The sequence below is a fragment of the Diaphorina citri genome, unplaced genomic scaffold, assembly GCF_000475195.1.
Source record: "Diaphorina citri unplaced genomic scaffold, Diaci psyllid genome assembly version 1.1 scaffold983, whole genome shotgun sequence".
Taxonomy (NCBI): Eukaryota; Metazoa; Arthropoda; class Insecta; order Hemiptera; family Psyllidae; genus Diaphorina; species Diaphorina citri.
Window position 1 is genome coordinate 32157 of NW_007378414.1, and position 16326 is coordinate 48482.

The 16326-nt window shown below is 37.9% G+C and overlaps 1 long non-coding RNA gene across 1 annotated transcript; it reads left to right on the forward strand.

Moving 5' to 3' along the window:
• Positions 1-409: 409 nt before the first annotated feature.
• Positions 410-15438, forward strand: LOC113469195. Its single transcript, XR_003392687.1, has 2 exons — positions 410-583; positions 15174-15438. It is a non-coding gene; the product is annotated as an uncharacterized LOC113469195 (long non-coding RNA).
• Positions 15439-16326: the final 888 nt, after the last annotated feature.

Consider the following 16326-nt stretch of genomic DNA (forward strand, 5'->3'; position numbering starts at 1 on the left):
TAGGAATGGTTTGGGGATAGGTCATTAATTTCTTCTTTTTCGTTTGACTCAGGCTGAAAATGATCTGATCCAGCACTGAGTAACTGAGTATGAATAATAATTATATGCCGCCTCAACTTATCTATACTAAATACTCACAAGTGATAAGGACCAGGCAAAAAACAGATTTGAAACCGACTAAAAAATATTTCACTGTAGGTTTTGTGACTTATTGTGGTCCCCTGTTTGACATTTTAGTTCTTTTTCTCTTCTTTCATTATATTTCGTGTCATTATAACAGATTTTTGTAGTTGTATAAAGTTTGATTCGGCAGAGAAAGTGTTTTTATTGATATTGCTCGTGTTTTTACTGTGTTCCTTTTCTACTGATTCATAGTTTTCGGAGCAATGAAGGTAGGTCAGGCTGATGCCCTGTTTGACATTTTAGTTCTTTTTCTCTTCTTTCATTATTTTTCGTGTCATTATAACAGATTTTTGTAGTTTTATAAAGTTTGATTCGGCAGAGAAAGTGTTTTTATTGATATTGCTCGTGTTTTTACTGCTGTATTCTTTTCTACTGATTCATAGTTTTCGGAGCAATGAAGGTAGGTCAGGCTGATGAGGGGATTCGAATCATGCATTAAAAAAAAAAAAAAAAAAATTAAGGAGCAATGAAGGTAGGTCAGGCTGATGAGGGGATTCGAATCATGCATTAAAAAAAAAAAAAAAAACATTAAAGGTTACAGCAAAAATCCAAAGGTTGTAGAATCCATTGCGCAACAGCGAGATAAATAGAATCAGCATTTTCTTGTGACGAATAAATTAGTAGATCCTTATGTAATACCTAAATGACGACGCGACGAGAGATTTAAGTAAGTTCTTGAATAATCCTGCCAGCCACTCTCGCTCAGACGGTCTGACAGATCGCGGTCTCGAGCTTTTTCCGCCACACCCGTTAAGACGACAGACCGCGGTCTGGCAGACGGATCAGACGGTTGCCGGCATAATGCAAATGGTTACCTACCATGTAAGTACTTGCATGCAGCCATGTTAAATTCATTCACCTATGTAAATTTATGTCAAGAATCTGATTTGCTTACCGTAATATCGCGTTTTGTTCTGGGACTTCTGGGCATTAAAAAACCCGAATTGGTTTTTGCCGAGAAAAGATCATGTTTGTACCAAACAAACCTCGACATCTTACTAAAGTCAACAAGAGCACTTAGCTAAGTAATAGAAAGCAAGAAAGAAAGCCTACAATCATATCGCAATTTCGCAATATTCGCAATCCAGTGAAAGTTCTTTGCAAATATCACTTAGCAAAATAAATTTCAAGTCATGGTCTGACATTGTTCACGAGCCGGTCTCCTCCCTGAGAAACGAATAAAAAAGAGTTGCAATTCAAAGAATAGATTCAAATGACGGTTCAAGATGAAGAGTTTGTATAGAGTCCGTGGCTCAACATTCTCAACAAATAGTTCAGTAATCAGTTGCTCTCCAAGGTGTGGTAAACCATCATTTCGATTGCAAATATTTCAACGGGTTACTTTCTGGTGCTCTCGTGTTGACCCAGCAGTCCCAGCACCTAAATGGGAAGTATTCTCACCCATCTGATGAGAGGCATACTACGGGCATACTACGACACAGACCACATGCGTCTAATGTAGCAGTTGTTTCATTGCTACGAAATAAAAACGGCAGTGAAAAAAAAAAAAAAAAAAAAAAAAAAAAAGGTATTTTTACAAAAAATTTCCCCCTTTCCTTTTTTTCAGGGGGGGGTACGACACAGACCACATGCGTCTAATGTAGCAGTTGTTTCATTGAATTCTCCTCGTCTTGTTTTCAGTGTGGTTGATATAGTGAAGACGTCTGCAGAGGTTTTGAAGAAGGGGAGATAAGATAGGGTTCGAGAGGGTTCATCTTGTAGACACTGTTCGCATTCCTCTGAAATGAATAGGGTTAGGTGAAAGTTCGCCAGGTCCTATACTGAACTGTGCTACCACAACCTTGGCATTCAGCTGATTTAGCGATTCACAAACGGACTACATCGATTTCCGTCATGTAGGAGTGAATGTCTAAGACGAAAAGTGCTTATTTTGCGGGAAATATATTTTAGAATTTCATTAATTCCACTAGTAATACATACCTAGGTATTATCTGATACAACATACCTAATACATACCAATATTTTATGCTAAAGAGATCTATAGGGCACTGCTCGCATGGATAAGGTTCACATAAGCAACCGGTTTTTAGAATTAATAACTTCATTGTTACTAATTTTATTACACAATGGCAGATATTATCGCAAACTAAAAGTTGGTAGGTGGAACTGGTTCCATTGAAGTCCAGAGTTCTTTGTAGATTCACCTCTGTTAGGCTAGCCATTCACTATCAGGTAGACCTGACAGGTACACCTGATCAGTTCACCTGACACGTGATGAGCACACACACTATCAGGTAGACCTGACAGGTACGGCTGAAAAGGTCCGAATGTTAGGTATACCTAATACCTGATGAGTACACAGTACACACACTATCAGGTAAAACTGACTCTATCAGGTAGACATGACACCTGATCAAGTCTACCTGATAGTGAGTGGCTGGCCTTATACATACGAGTAAGTAGTCGGGTTTTGAAGTTACCTTGGGGGTCCGAAAATTGACCAGGAAATTTCGTTGTCATATTTCCTTTGTTCTCTGGATGCGTAGTCGTCGAATTGAAAACTTATTTCTTTCGTTCCCTTTTCGTCCAAAAATGACCCCACCCCAGAGTGACTGCCTAAACTTTAGGATAGTTAGGACATATTTGCGGACATGTTTTTGGGCTAGAGAAAATTTCTTCAGAAAATTTCGGCCTGGACGGGATTCAAACCTGCAACCTAGACGTAACTTGTGTGATAAGCTGATAAATACCCAACTATTAGCTACGTAGTTTCCTACTAAGAAAACAAAACCACTAGGTGGCCTATTTACAATAATATTACCTATGGTGATATTGGAGATCCATTACGCAGGGCCTAAACTTCTACGCAGCGCAAAATTTCCGGCTCCATCTCGGATTTAGGCCATCTAATAGGTACCTAAAATTCACCCATCATGGTAGCAGGTACATAGGTATATCACACAATAAAATATTCAAGTTCTCAGAAATACTAGGGACGGAAGAACCTAACTTTGTACTAATAAACCAACGACACTCTTTACAAATGATTTGATTAATTTGTCACGTAGCGTAGCTAGGTGTCTGTGGAATTTCCGTATACAAACGTAGGTATAGTGGGTATAGCCTCTTTTTCACATGGTTTTATTCAATATTCATTCAAGTATTCGTTTCTCCTTTTTTTATGTCTGTGTAGTGTAAGTATAGTAGTATTGTTTTGAATTTTTACTTTCCTTATCCTATAGGAAGGAAAGTAATGTAATCGGGTCAAAATTTCGATGGTCAGTTTTTAGTGCCAAAACACGCCATTCAAGTATTCGTTTCTCCTTTTTTTTATGTCTGTGTAGTGTATAGTAGAATAATTGTTTTGAATTTTTGTAAAGGTATTGTGTCCACTTAATGCACTCGTGGTAGTTTTGGTCAGTGTACTTTACTTAGTGTGCTGGAAAGTAGAGTCAAGTGTAGGTACGTTTGTTTTTAATTTTATGACTCGAGTGAAATTTAATTTCGTGCTATTAAACTTTAATTTGTCTACCTGTTGCTATTTGCGTTCCTATGTTTGTGTTTGTGTTAAAGTGCTAAAAGTGCAGTTAGTGCAGGTCGTTTTAGTTTTTTTAGTGTTTTTCATGAGTAGTAACTATTGAATTTTCGCTAGTTCTGATGATGAACTTTTTTGGTATGCGAAACTCTTGAAAAACCCCTATACAAACGTAGGTATAATGGGTATAGCCTCTTTTTCACATGGTTTTATTCAATATCCATTCAAGTATTCGTTTCTCCTTTTTTTATGTCTGTGTAGTGTATAGTAGTATTGTTTTGAATTTTTGTAAAGGTATTGTGTCCAGTTAATGCACTCGTGGTAGTTTTGGTTAGTGTAGTGTGCTGGAAAGTAGAGTCAAGTGCAGGTACGTTTGTTTTTAATTTGGTATTGTGTCCACTTAATGCACTCGTGGTAGTTTTGGTTAGTTTACTTAGTGTGCTGGAAAGTAGAGTCAAGTGCAGGTACGTTTGTTTTTAATTTTATGACTCGAGTGAAATTTAATTTCGTGCTATTAAACTTTAATTTGTCTACCTGTTGCTATTTGCGCTCCTATGTTTGTGTTTGTGATACAGTGCTAAAAGTACAGGTCGTTTTCGTTTTTTTTAGTGTTTTTCATGAGTAGTAACTATTGAATTTTCGCTAGTTCTGATGATGAACTTTTTTGGTATGCGAAACTCTTGAAAAAAATCCCATTTTTTTTTTTTCATCGTTATTAATATTATTATTTTTCTTACCCATGTTTTAAGAATTGCAAATTAAAGAATTATTTAATTAAAACACTTCGACAAAACGCAGCAATTTTCGTAACATTTTGGTGTTATTTTCATTTTGGCCCTAAGGAAATTCTTCGTCAACAACAAACTGTAGTTATTTGAAAATTGAAACTTCGAAAAACCGCAGACTGGAATTTGATGAGGTACTTGAACTTAAAGTGAAGCACGGAACGCTTTTGGAGTTGTTCTGAATTTGGGTAAGTTTTGCAACTTTAAAATTTTTATTGAAGGTGTGGTGAGAAGAAGATTAATTTTGATCTGCAAAACGCGTTTGATGAACTGGAACTGTCTACAGCAGTTTTCTCTAAAGCTGAGATACATGAAACAGAGTAGACACACACAAGAGGGCAAGAGGGACAGAAAAAGTGGAATATACCTACTTTATCATTCCAGAAATTTACAGTAGGTATGTATAACTATTCAATATTGTTATCGTGAGGTGGGAGGGTATTTCAGGGAACCTTTCTTAGCCCAAACTTTGTACTTTGAATTACCGTCGCGTGGGAAAGTGTGTGGTGGAAAAAGTTTTAGACCAAGCTTTTTTCCGCCACACAGGTTCTGATAGACCTGGGTCCTGGACTCCTGGGTCTTTCAGACGGTCTAACCGTGAGTGGCGGACATGGCTCCCGTTACTTGCGTCCTGACTTACATGTGTATGTGTGGACCATGTCCTTTCCTACCTCAGTATTCCGTCCGTAATTGCTAAGTAGGTGTGTACACTTAGAATTCTAAACAATTTAACTAAGCGCATCGCGTGGCAAATTTGTCATACAAAGTAGACCTACATAGGTAGGCAATTTTGACAATAAACTTTGAAAACAAATCTCTCGCTCTTCTATTGTTTAACATTTTGCTGATAACTGATAAGGGCCTCGACAGTAAGTAGGTATGTACACCTAGAATTCTAAACAATTTAACTAAGCGCATCGCATCGCGTGGCAAATTTGTCATACAAAGTAGACCCACATAGCTAGGCAATTTTGACAATAAACTTTGAAAACAAATCTCTCGCTCTTCTATTGTTTAACATTTTGCTGATAACTGATAAGGGCCTCGACAAGATACCCAGTTTCGGTCGTAAAGATCTGATCCCGCCCAATAGAGAACGTAAAATGGGCTTAGATGCAGTGGCGACTATGAACATGGCAAAAGGAGTCTTCTTCTTTTACTTTCGTCTTTTCCCACTCAAGCGGGGTTGAGTGGGACAATTTATTTCTAATCAGTCTTTTCTAAGTGGCACGTTCTTGAGCGAGTTCTACCTCTAACACCCATATTTATGAACAAAATGCTGGCTCTTAAGTTCGTGCTAAGCATAGTCTTAAGGCATTTGATTGGTCAATTTTGACTTGAATGCAGTGGCGACCATGAAAATGGCAAAAGGAGTCTTCTTCTTTTACTTCCGTCTTTTCCCACTCAAGCGGGGTTGAGTGGGACAATTCATTTCTAATCAGTCTTTTCTAAGTGGCACGGTCTTGAGCGAGTTCTACCTCTAAGTTCTGTTCCGTAAAATCTTCGGTAATCTTCCCATAAAGGCAAAAGGAGTGTTTTATTATTTTCATGTCTTGTTCTTTGATCTTCTTATACAATATCCCTCCCTTTGGGACTTGCGGTCCTAATCTGACAGTCAACAAGCACTCCTTATCACATGGTTTTTAACTCGAGATCTCTGCTGTTTGGGTCAAATCAACATCAATACATCGCACATCTGTCTTCATTTTCACGGTGACTAGACCCAACTGACAGCCTCTGCTACCCATACGGTCAGCACACCCTGATGTGTGCACAGAGATAGCACTGTCTCAGTGGCCTTCAGATGACAGCAGCCTCATTCTGTTTATACAGTGAGCTACTCTTGTTATTACTACTCACTGTCTCATTAAGAAGAGTTATATGGTATATGTACAAAAAATAAATAAAATAAGTAAAACACGTAATGAGTTTTCAATGGAGCAGAATATATTTGGGGAAAAAAACTAAACCAGATGTGCTGATTATGTAGGACTGGACTGAAACACGTCTAGAAATAAGTATGTACGAATGTACCTATGTCTGTGCAGTGCAATAGTCCTAAACTAAAATAAACGCGGCACATCAGGGATCAGGAAGAGACCGCCTTAACCTATGTCTGTGGTGATGAAATTCTAATTGACGGGAGCAAAGATGGTGTTGCCCTGATATCATTGACAACATTTTTGAAGAACACATAGCATAGGAGCTATTCAAATTCAAATTCAATCTTCTCTAGCCATCGTACCTAGCGACGGGTTGTTGTAGGTAATTTGGCTGAGGGCAGACCAGCGAGATAAATAGAATCAGCATTTTCTTGTGACGAATAAATTAGTAGATCCTTATGTAATACCTAAATGACGACGCGACGAGAGATTTAAGTAAGTTCTTGAATAATCCTGCCAGCCACTCTCGCTCAGACGGTCTGACAGATCGCGGTCTCGAGCTTTTTCCGCCACACCCGTTAAGACGACAGACCGCGGTCTGGCAGACGGATCAGACGGTTGCCGGCATAATGCAAATGGTTACCTACCATGTAAGTACTTGCTTACTATGTGCTTACTATCATGTAGGTACTATGAGCTTACCATGTAGGTATGCTACTTGCTTACTAATTTTGTACTCGTCACCGAAGTCCCGACACTGCTTGTTTGCTTCACTATTAATGAATTATTTATATGGAAAAACATTTTTACGACAACTGTATGAATAAATGGGATGGTAATATTTAACTTACTTCTATTGCTTGAGGAACTGTGCCCAATATGAAGCCCGGTCAAAATTGTGGTCTTTTGTTGTTTTTATCCCGCGCTATTGATTTATTTTAAAGTTCCAATTGAATTCTGACATCATATTACCTGACATTGCATAAAAAAAACGTTCACAAACAGAGTTAAATTAGGGTTAACATGAGTACATGAGATTATATATAGAGATCTGTAATACCGTAGCGCTAAGTTCTATGGATCTAATTTGAGGCCCTGTCGACCAACAACTTTATTTTCATTCGCTGTGTCCGGTTGTGTGAAAGAGCTCACTATTTGAGAATCCTGCCATTAAAGCCGAAGAAAAGTCTCTCGCCAACATAACAATTTTAAATACATACGAGTACTCGTAACAGTTGTAACTAGTTTCCCATTTCTGAGCATTGTACCTACACGTACTTGAACAAAGATCCAGAGGGTGTCCCTGTCCAGCTGTCCAGGGATAGCAAACCCCATTAGGTATGTCCTTTATTTAGAAACGGTCCGGTATTGGGCACTCTCCCCCAAATCTTTCAACTGTTCAACATAATGTCGTTATTACATTGCACTAGTTACCGAGCATACCTGACAGTAATACGAGGTAGGATCTCAATAGTATCTACTGTTTTCAAACATGGAAATGCAATGCCCTCCACTCACAATCAGATCGTTTGACAGATTACGGTCTGACAGAGTGACGGGCATAACATCCTGTCCCATAATCTAACCTGTGCCATAATTTTACTGTCATAGGTAAAATAGGTGAATATTCGTATGATGTATTGCAGAAGGTCGGAATTGCGAATTTCCGTTTCCGCTTTCTATTTCGTTACTATACGGGGAAATTCGTTGAAGCACATGCTTTCAATGTACATACATGAGGCCATATACTCGCGCTTGGACCGCCTGAAAGACTTAGGTCTCGAGGTTTTTCCGCCACACACGTTCCGACGGGTCTGTTTAGACGGTCTGAGTGTCACGGTGAATGACTGGTTTTGTGCATATCAGCCAATGTTCATCTAACTCACGACATATCAGCCAATGTTCATCTAACTCGCGAGTCATTCTCTCAAGCTGCGTCCAGTGTCCAAACATCGTCGACGCCCGTCGATCATCGTTGATCGACTAGGCTTTTTGTTTACGCAGTTGAGCTTAGGCTAGGCTATGACCGGCCCTGCCTGCCCAATAATAAACCTAGCCGTCATGCTCACCGTCCATGTGTAAATTTAATATCTACTTAATAGTGATTAATTGCCCATTCATGCTGTTTTCTCATTCTGGTAAAATCAAAATGTCAAAAAGAAAAAAAACTTAGGATACATTATTATAATAAATGACCAGGAAGTAATAGCACTGACCGCTCAATTAATTAAAATTAGTTCATCACGAATATTTATAATTACTTAATTGAACGCTTTTATTCAAGAAGACCCGGTTGGGTGGAAGAGCTCACTAAGTGAGAGTCCTCCATTAAAGCCTTAAAAAAAGAGCCTTGAACTGTTTAGGTCCTTCATGGGTAGATAAAAAGGCTTTTCTAATGAGGAATATTGTTAAAAATCAGCCTCCAAAAGAATTATATTGATATCTCAATTATTGACAAAGATACTCTATTTTTCTTTTTTTTTTCTAAAATCCTCCAAATGCTTTTCATTTCAGTGCAAATCAAAAATTCGACTCTTCTTCTTTTTCTTTGCCTCTTTCCGTGTACAGACGGGGTCGGCATTTTTCGCCTAAAGTTAGGTACTCTACACTACACCACCTGCCCCGGTGACCGGTGATCAAGTCGTCTGGTAAACAGGAGGGTGCGGGTTCAATCCCAACCGAGGCATGGAATTTTATCCTCATTTATTTGACACCACAATATTGGAGTTCTAAAGGTTGTCACCGGAGCTGCCCAGTAACTTGCCAAATAACACAAGAGATTGACTGATGTCAGCAGCTCTGGGAGCTCTTGGATTTGACACACCCGATATTCGTGCCAGTCGAAGTGAGTGAGGTGAGTAGAAAGGTTCGACTGACCTTCGATCTTAGAAGAATCATTTCCCAGACTCGGACTGCCGGAAGAGTTATAGGTTGGGTGGTAGAAAACGCCTCCGGCATTAAGGCGATCTCGATCTACCGTGGTGGAGACGCTGATTTACACATTGATACCTAATACCTACCTACCTAGGTATTATCTGATACAACATACCTAAAACATACCTAATACATACCAATATTTTATACTAAAGAGATCTATAGGGCACTGCTCGCATAGATAAGGTTCACATAAGCAACCGGTTTTTAGAATTAATAACTTCATTGTTACCTACTAATTTTATTACACAATGGTAGATATTATCGCAAACTAAAAGTTAGTAGGTGGAACTGGTTCCATTAAAGTCCAGAGTTCTTTGTAGATTCACCTCTGTTAGGCTAGCCATTCACTATCAGGTAGACCTGACAGGTACGGCTGATCAGTTCACCTGACACGTGATGGGCACACACACTATTCAGGTAGACCTGACAGGTACGGCTGAAAGGGTCCGAATGTTAGGTCTACCTAATACCTGATGAGTACACAGTACACACACTATCAGGTAAAACTGACTCTATCAGGTAGACATGACACCTGATCAAGTCTACCTGATAGTGAGTGGCTGGCCTTATACATACGAGTATAGGTAGTCGGGTTTTGAAGTTACCTTGGAGGTCCGAAAGTTGACCAGGAAATTTCGTTGTCATATTTCCTTTGTTCTCTGGATGCATAGTCGTCGAATTGAAAACTTATTTCTTTCGTTCCCTTTTCGTCCAAAAATGACCCCACCCCAGAGTGACCGCCTAAACTTTAGGATAGTTAGGACATATTTACGGACATGTTTTTGGGCTAGAGAAAATTTCTTCGGAAAATTTCGCTCTGGGCAGGATTCAAACCTGCAACCTAGACGTAACTTGTGTGATAAGCTGATAAATACCCAACTATTAGCTACGTAGTTTCCTACTAAGAAAACAAGTTATTTATTTTCTTAATCACCTGTAGGTAACATCTCGAGAAGGTATCGAAAGGCGACTGTAAAAGGCTATGAACAGTAAATTCCTACATTTCCCATGTCCTAAAATATAAGTAGAATTAGAAAAGAATAGAATAGAATTAGGTATAAATTATCCTTCTGAATCCCAAATTCCACGTGTTTCCGACGTTAGTACCTCCAGAAGACACGTGTCGAGTGTCAAATGATAAGGTGGATAAATTGAAGGAAAGGGGATTTGATAACAATAGTCCCTACCTAGTCAAAGCTTCAGGGACTTACCTTACATTAGCTAGTGGAACCTTGCCATAGCTGATATCCAGTAAAAGTTTCAGGTACCTATCTCATAGGTACTCTTGATTGTTTTGGGCTGATATTTGGTTTTGGCTTTGACTACAAAAAATTCTTTCAGCACCTTTGCTATTCCTTTAGCTAGGGAAATTTCAGGCTGGTATCCTCCCCCTTTAAAGTGCTCCAGCCAGAACTGCATGGGTACCTACTTTACATATGTACATATTAGCCTTTGAAAGGAACCTAGCAAAGGATTGGAAGTGGACTGACCTCTTCGTATTAGTCTTTGAAGAGACACTATTAAAGGATAGGAATTCCTATAGTCTTGCTTTCAATCCCTCGGAAAATTCTTCATTCGGCCCTGACGTGGGATGTTTCGACCTCATTATAATACTCAGACTGTCAGTTACCCTTCGTTAGCATTTTCTTTCAACGAATTTCCTTTGTTGAATATGAAAAGCCTAATGTATAAGTACATTATAATGTTGTCCAAATGTACACAATCGATTTTACTAGTGTTTCTAAGCTCAGTGTTTGTTGACTCTGCTCACAGACCTCATAGTCCTTTGATGTTTATAGTCCAAATGTACACAATCGATTTTACTAGTGTTTCTAAGCTCAGTGTTTGTTGACTCTGCTCACAGACCTCATAGTCCTTTGATGTTTTTTGGAAGAACATTTGAGTTAATGTTTCCGTCTGAAGGATTTCTTTACTCTTAGGAGATGGTAATATAAGTTGGTAGGGTATGTACATAACTAGGTGTAATAATCCCTATACCCAACTAGGTACCTATACCGACCTAACTACAATAAAATTATTGAATACGGACTAAGCCATAAAAGAATGCAAAAATTATACGAAATATGAATCCGTAGGGTAGGTTCTACTACCTATTTCTCATAATAAAAGTAGACTAAAGTACCTACATATCCAGGTAACCAGCTGTAACCTATATGATAGGAAGGTTTAGTGAAACCATTGAAAGATTTAAAGATCTTATTTTGGTAGCTATAAATTATAATAAGGTATTATGGAATTTATAGGTTGAGACTTTGCCTACTGCCTAATATTCTTGCAAAAATCACCTTCCCTCGGGCAAAAGTTTAACGACTGGTACCAATACCAACCCATTGGTACATTCTATGAGTGATTTTATTAGTTATCTCGTGGTTCTAGTGCCGAAATCTTGTTTAGGGGTGCGCGAACGAATAGCGATTTTTAAATCGCTATTCGTTTCGATTTTTTTTTTTTCTTTTTTCTTTGAAAAATTTGAGAAAGTGAAGTTCTACCTATGTTAAAAATTAAAGTAAGTGCATAAGGAATGCTCTAATTAAAGTGGAATTACTAATTAACAGATGTGAAAATAGGTATTTCTAAAAATAAGAAATAAGTAAAAAAAAAAAAAAATGGGACTTGCCGTCCTAATCTGACAGTCAACAAGCACTCCTTATCACATGGTTTTTAACTAGAGATCTCTGCTGTTTGGGTCAAATCAACATCAATACATCGCACATCTGTCTTCATTTTCACGGTGACTAGACCTAACAGACAGCCTCTGCTACCCATACGGTCAGCACACCCTGATGTGTGCACAGAGATAGCACTGTCTCAGTGGCCTTCAGATGACAGCAGCCTCATTCTGTTTATACAGTGAGCTACTCTTGTTATTACTACTCACTGTCTCATTAAGAAGAGTTATATGGTATATGTACAAAAAATAAATAAAATAAGTAAAACACGTAATGAGTTTTCAATGGAGCAGAATATATTTGGGGAAAAAAACTAAACCAGATGTGCTGATTATGTAGGACTGGACTGAAACACGTCTAGAAATAAGTATGTACGAATGTACCTATGTCTGTGGATTCTGTTTATACAGTGAGCTACTCTTGTTATTACTAACTCACTGTCTCATTAAGAAGAGTTATATGGTATATGTACAAAAAATAAAATAAGTAAAACACGTAATGAGTTTTCAATGGAGCAGAATATATTTGGGGAAAAAACTAAACCAGATGTGCTGATTATGTAGGACTGGACTGTAAAACACGTAATGAGTTTTCAATGGAGCAGAATATATTTGGGGAAAAAACTAAACCAGATGTGCTGATTATGTAGGACTGGACTGAAACACATCTAGAAATAAGTATGTACGAATGTACCTATGTCTGTGGTGATGAATTTCTGATTGACGGGAGTAAAGTTGGTGTTGCCCTGATATCATTGACAACATTATTGAAGAACACATAGCATAGGAGATATTCAAATTCCAACTTATTAATCTTCTCTAGCCATCGTACCTAGCGACGGATTGTTGTAGGTAATTTGGCTGAGGGACCTTAAACAGTTTCTGATTGATGGGAGTAAAGATGGTGTTGCCCTGATATCATTGACAACATTTGAAGAACACATAGCATAGGAGCTATTCAAATTCCAACTTATTAATCTTCTCTAGCCATCGTACCTAGCGACGGATTGTTGTAGGTAATTTGGCTGAGGGACCTTAAACAGAGAGCAGACAGTGTCTTAATGTCAGAGCAGCCAAACTCTAACCAGCCTAGCTGGAGGTTACAAAGGGTTTATCATGCTTCAAAGGAAAAGCACAGGTCCTCATGATGGTTGGAAAAGCACAGGTCCTTACTTACCAACATAGACCCTGAGAAATATCTACATAAATTTCACACAATTTTCCGGGGATTTCTTTCGGTTGTGCAATAGGTAATTGTCTATTTTATGATAATCATGTGGCGGTGAAGTTGGTAGGTATAGCGCTATTGATTTATTTAGTGTTCCAATTGAATTCTGACATCATATTACCTGACATTGCATAAAAAAACGTTCACAAACACAGTTAAATTAGGGTTAACATGAGTACATGAGATTATAGAGATCTGTAATCTATAACTTACTGTAGCGCTAAATTCTATGGATCTAATTTCAGGCCCTGTCGACCAACAACTTTATTTTCATTCGCTGTGTCCGGTTGGGTGGAGAATCCTGCCATTAAAGCCGAAGAAAAGTCTCTCGCCAACATAACAATTTTAAATACATACTCGTAACAGTCGTAACTAGTTTCCCATTTCTGAGCATTGTACCTACACGTACTTGTACAAAGATCCAGAGGGTGTCCCTGTCCAGGGATAGCAAACCCCATTATGTCCTTTATTTAGAAACGGTCCGGTATTGGGCACTCTCCCCCAAATCTTTCAACTGTTCAACATACTGTCGTTATTACATTGCACTAGTTACCGAGCATACCTGACAGTAATACGAGGTAGGATCTCAATAGTATCTACTGTTTTCAAACATGGTTGTGTTGGATCTAGGATTAGAAAACTGATCAGGTTTCATTTGTTTATATTACTATCTGGTGTTACATTACCTAGGAGTAGTTCGTTATCAATGCCCATATGTGTAAACTTGATTTTAATGACGGATAATTGATTAGGAATCTCAGGATTTTTATCCAGTTCTACTACTTTTATTACTATTATTTTATACATAGACTCTTTATTGTGTTTACCTTTTTCAAAATGCTGATCTTGGTAAATCCATCATCAGTGCTACCTACTCGAACTGTTGATACACTCACATCCTATGAAATTTCGTATGGACGTACCTATACTTAGGGGTTACCTACCAGTTTTTATTGTTCTCGGTAATCGCACATTCTATTTTTAATGTTTCTTTTGAAGGTACACATAATGATTTCTTCTAGTAATACACTCACATCCAATGAAATTTCGTATGGACGTATACCTAGGGGTTACCTACCAGTTTTTATTGTTCTCGGTAATCGCACATTCTATTTTTAATGTTTCTTTTGAAGGTACACATAATGATTTCTTTATTCTTTAGTTCTTTTCATGATGTGTATTCTCTTCAGTCTCCCTTTGCTCTTGTAACCACAAGGGTCGTCTTTCGTTTTGATAATTCAATACAAATTTCTAACCTCTAACCTAACAATACACTCACATCCTATGAAATTTCGTATGGACGTATACCTACCTAGGGGTTACCTACCAGTTTTTATTGTTCTCGGTAATCGCACATTCTATTTTTAATGTTTCTTTTGGAGGTACACATAATGATTTCTTTAGTTCTTTTCATGATGTGTGTTCTCTTCAGTCTCCCTTTGCTCTTGTAACCACAAGGGTCGTCTTTCGTTTTGATAATTCAATACAAATTTCTAACCTAACCTAACTTTCGAACTGTTAACAGTTCCATATTGGTATTTGTGGATCGCATTGAGTGGTAAAACGGTTGTGATCGCAATTTTATGCTCGAGAAGTTTCATTTTGAAGCCGATTTTTACGAGGATTCTTTTTAGGTTCATTTTTTTCTATTTTCTCATCAGTCAGTGCTTTTAGTAAGATTCTTTTTACAGTAAGAATGTGGTTTTATGTCCTTTGATTTATCCCATTACTGGTGGGTATCATCTGCCAGAACATTTTCTAAATGCGGATTTTTGAAATAGACATGGGACACAATATTTCTATCATCTAAAGCAATAAATCCAAAAGGATCTTTTTGAATGATTTTTCTTATATCGATCATAATACTAATGTAGAGATTTTCTCTTGCAGGGTGAAGTAGCTGGACATTGTTCTTTTGATGATTTTCAATGTTTTTCTCATCCTCAATTATGACATATCTCTTCTGTTTCAGATATTTGTTGATCTAACCCATCCGCCACGGCGACTTTTATCAGTTTAACTTTTTCAAACTTGATGAATTTCCCTTCCCGACTAACCCGCATCGGTCGAGCACCACGTAAAAAATAAGCCACCCCCATTATCGGGCACTGAAAACATAGTGACTCTGGTTTTGAATTTTGCTGGTTCAGTTTTGGCTGAGTTTTTGCCGTAGTAAGCAGATTCGAGCAACATGGAGCGAAGGAGATCCTCGATCCTGTGCAAGATCGGAATTCGGGTAAGTGAATTTTCGTAGATTTGGTAAATCGGATTTTTGTGTTTTTTTGTTACTTACCTATAAGATTTTACTTTCTATCTTTATCTCTTTTTGCTTAGCACTTCAAATGTTGAGGATGAAAAATTACAGTGTGCAGAACTCCGAAGACGAACCAGCCTAAAGGCAGTAGGAGAAATTTAATTCTAGATACAGTTTTGCAGCATTTCTCTTTCGATATGAATGGATAAGTACACAGGTACTGATTTTAAAGATCGTATTTTTTTTTATAAACTTCGCAATTACGAATACTGGTCACCTTTTTCCTGCTTGTTCAAATTCTCTTTCATCATGGTCTAGAATCGGTATGCTTTCCGGTACGCAGGTACTGATTTTAAAGATCGTTTTTTTTTATATATATAAACTTCGCAATTACGAATACTGGTCACCTTTTTCCTGCTTGTTCAAATTCTCTTTCATCATGGTCTAGAATCGGTATGCTCTCCAAATATTGCAATACTTAAATACTTAAACCTACCTCAGTTCCCAAATTGGGATGAGCAAGTATGTGACTATGTGAGTTAGGTATTTAACCAACCACCCAACCAGGCTTGATTATGTAAGCATATTTATCACGAGTGTTGCAATTTGCGAAGTTGCCGAAAAAAAATGGTTGATACTACTACCACATAAATCTTCATTCCTCATCAGTATTAAGAACCACATTGCCAGTATTAAGAACCACATTGCACAAATTCTCTTTCATCATGGTCTAGAATCGGTATGCTTTCCAAATATTGCAATATTTAAACCTATCTCAGTTCCCAATTTGGGATGAGCAAGTATGTGACTATGTGAGTTAGGTATTTAGCCAACCACCTAACCAGGCTTGATTATGTAAGCATATTTATCA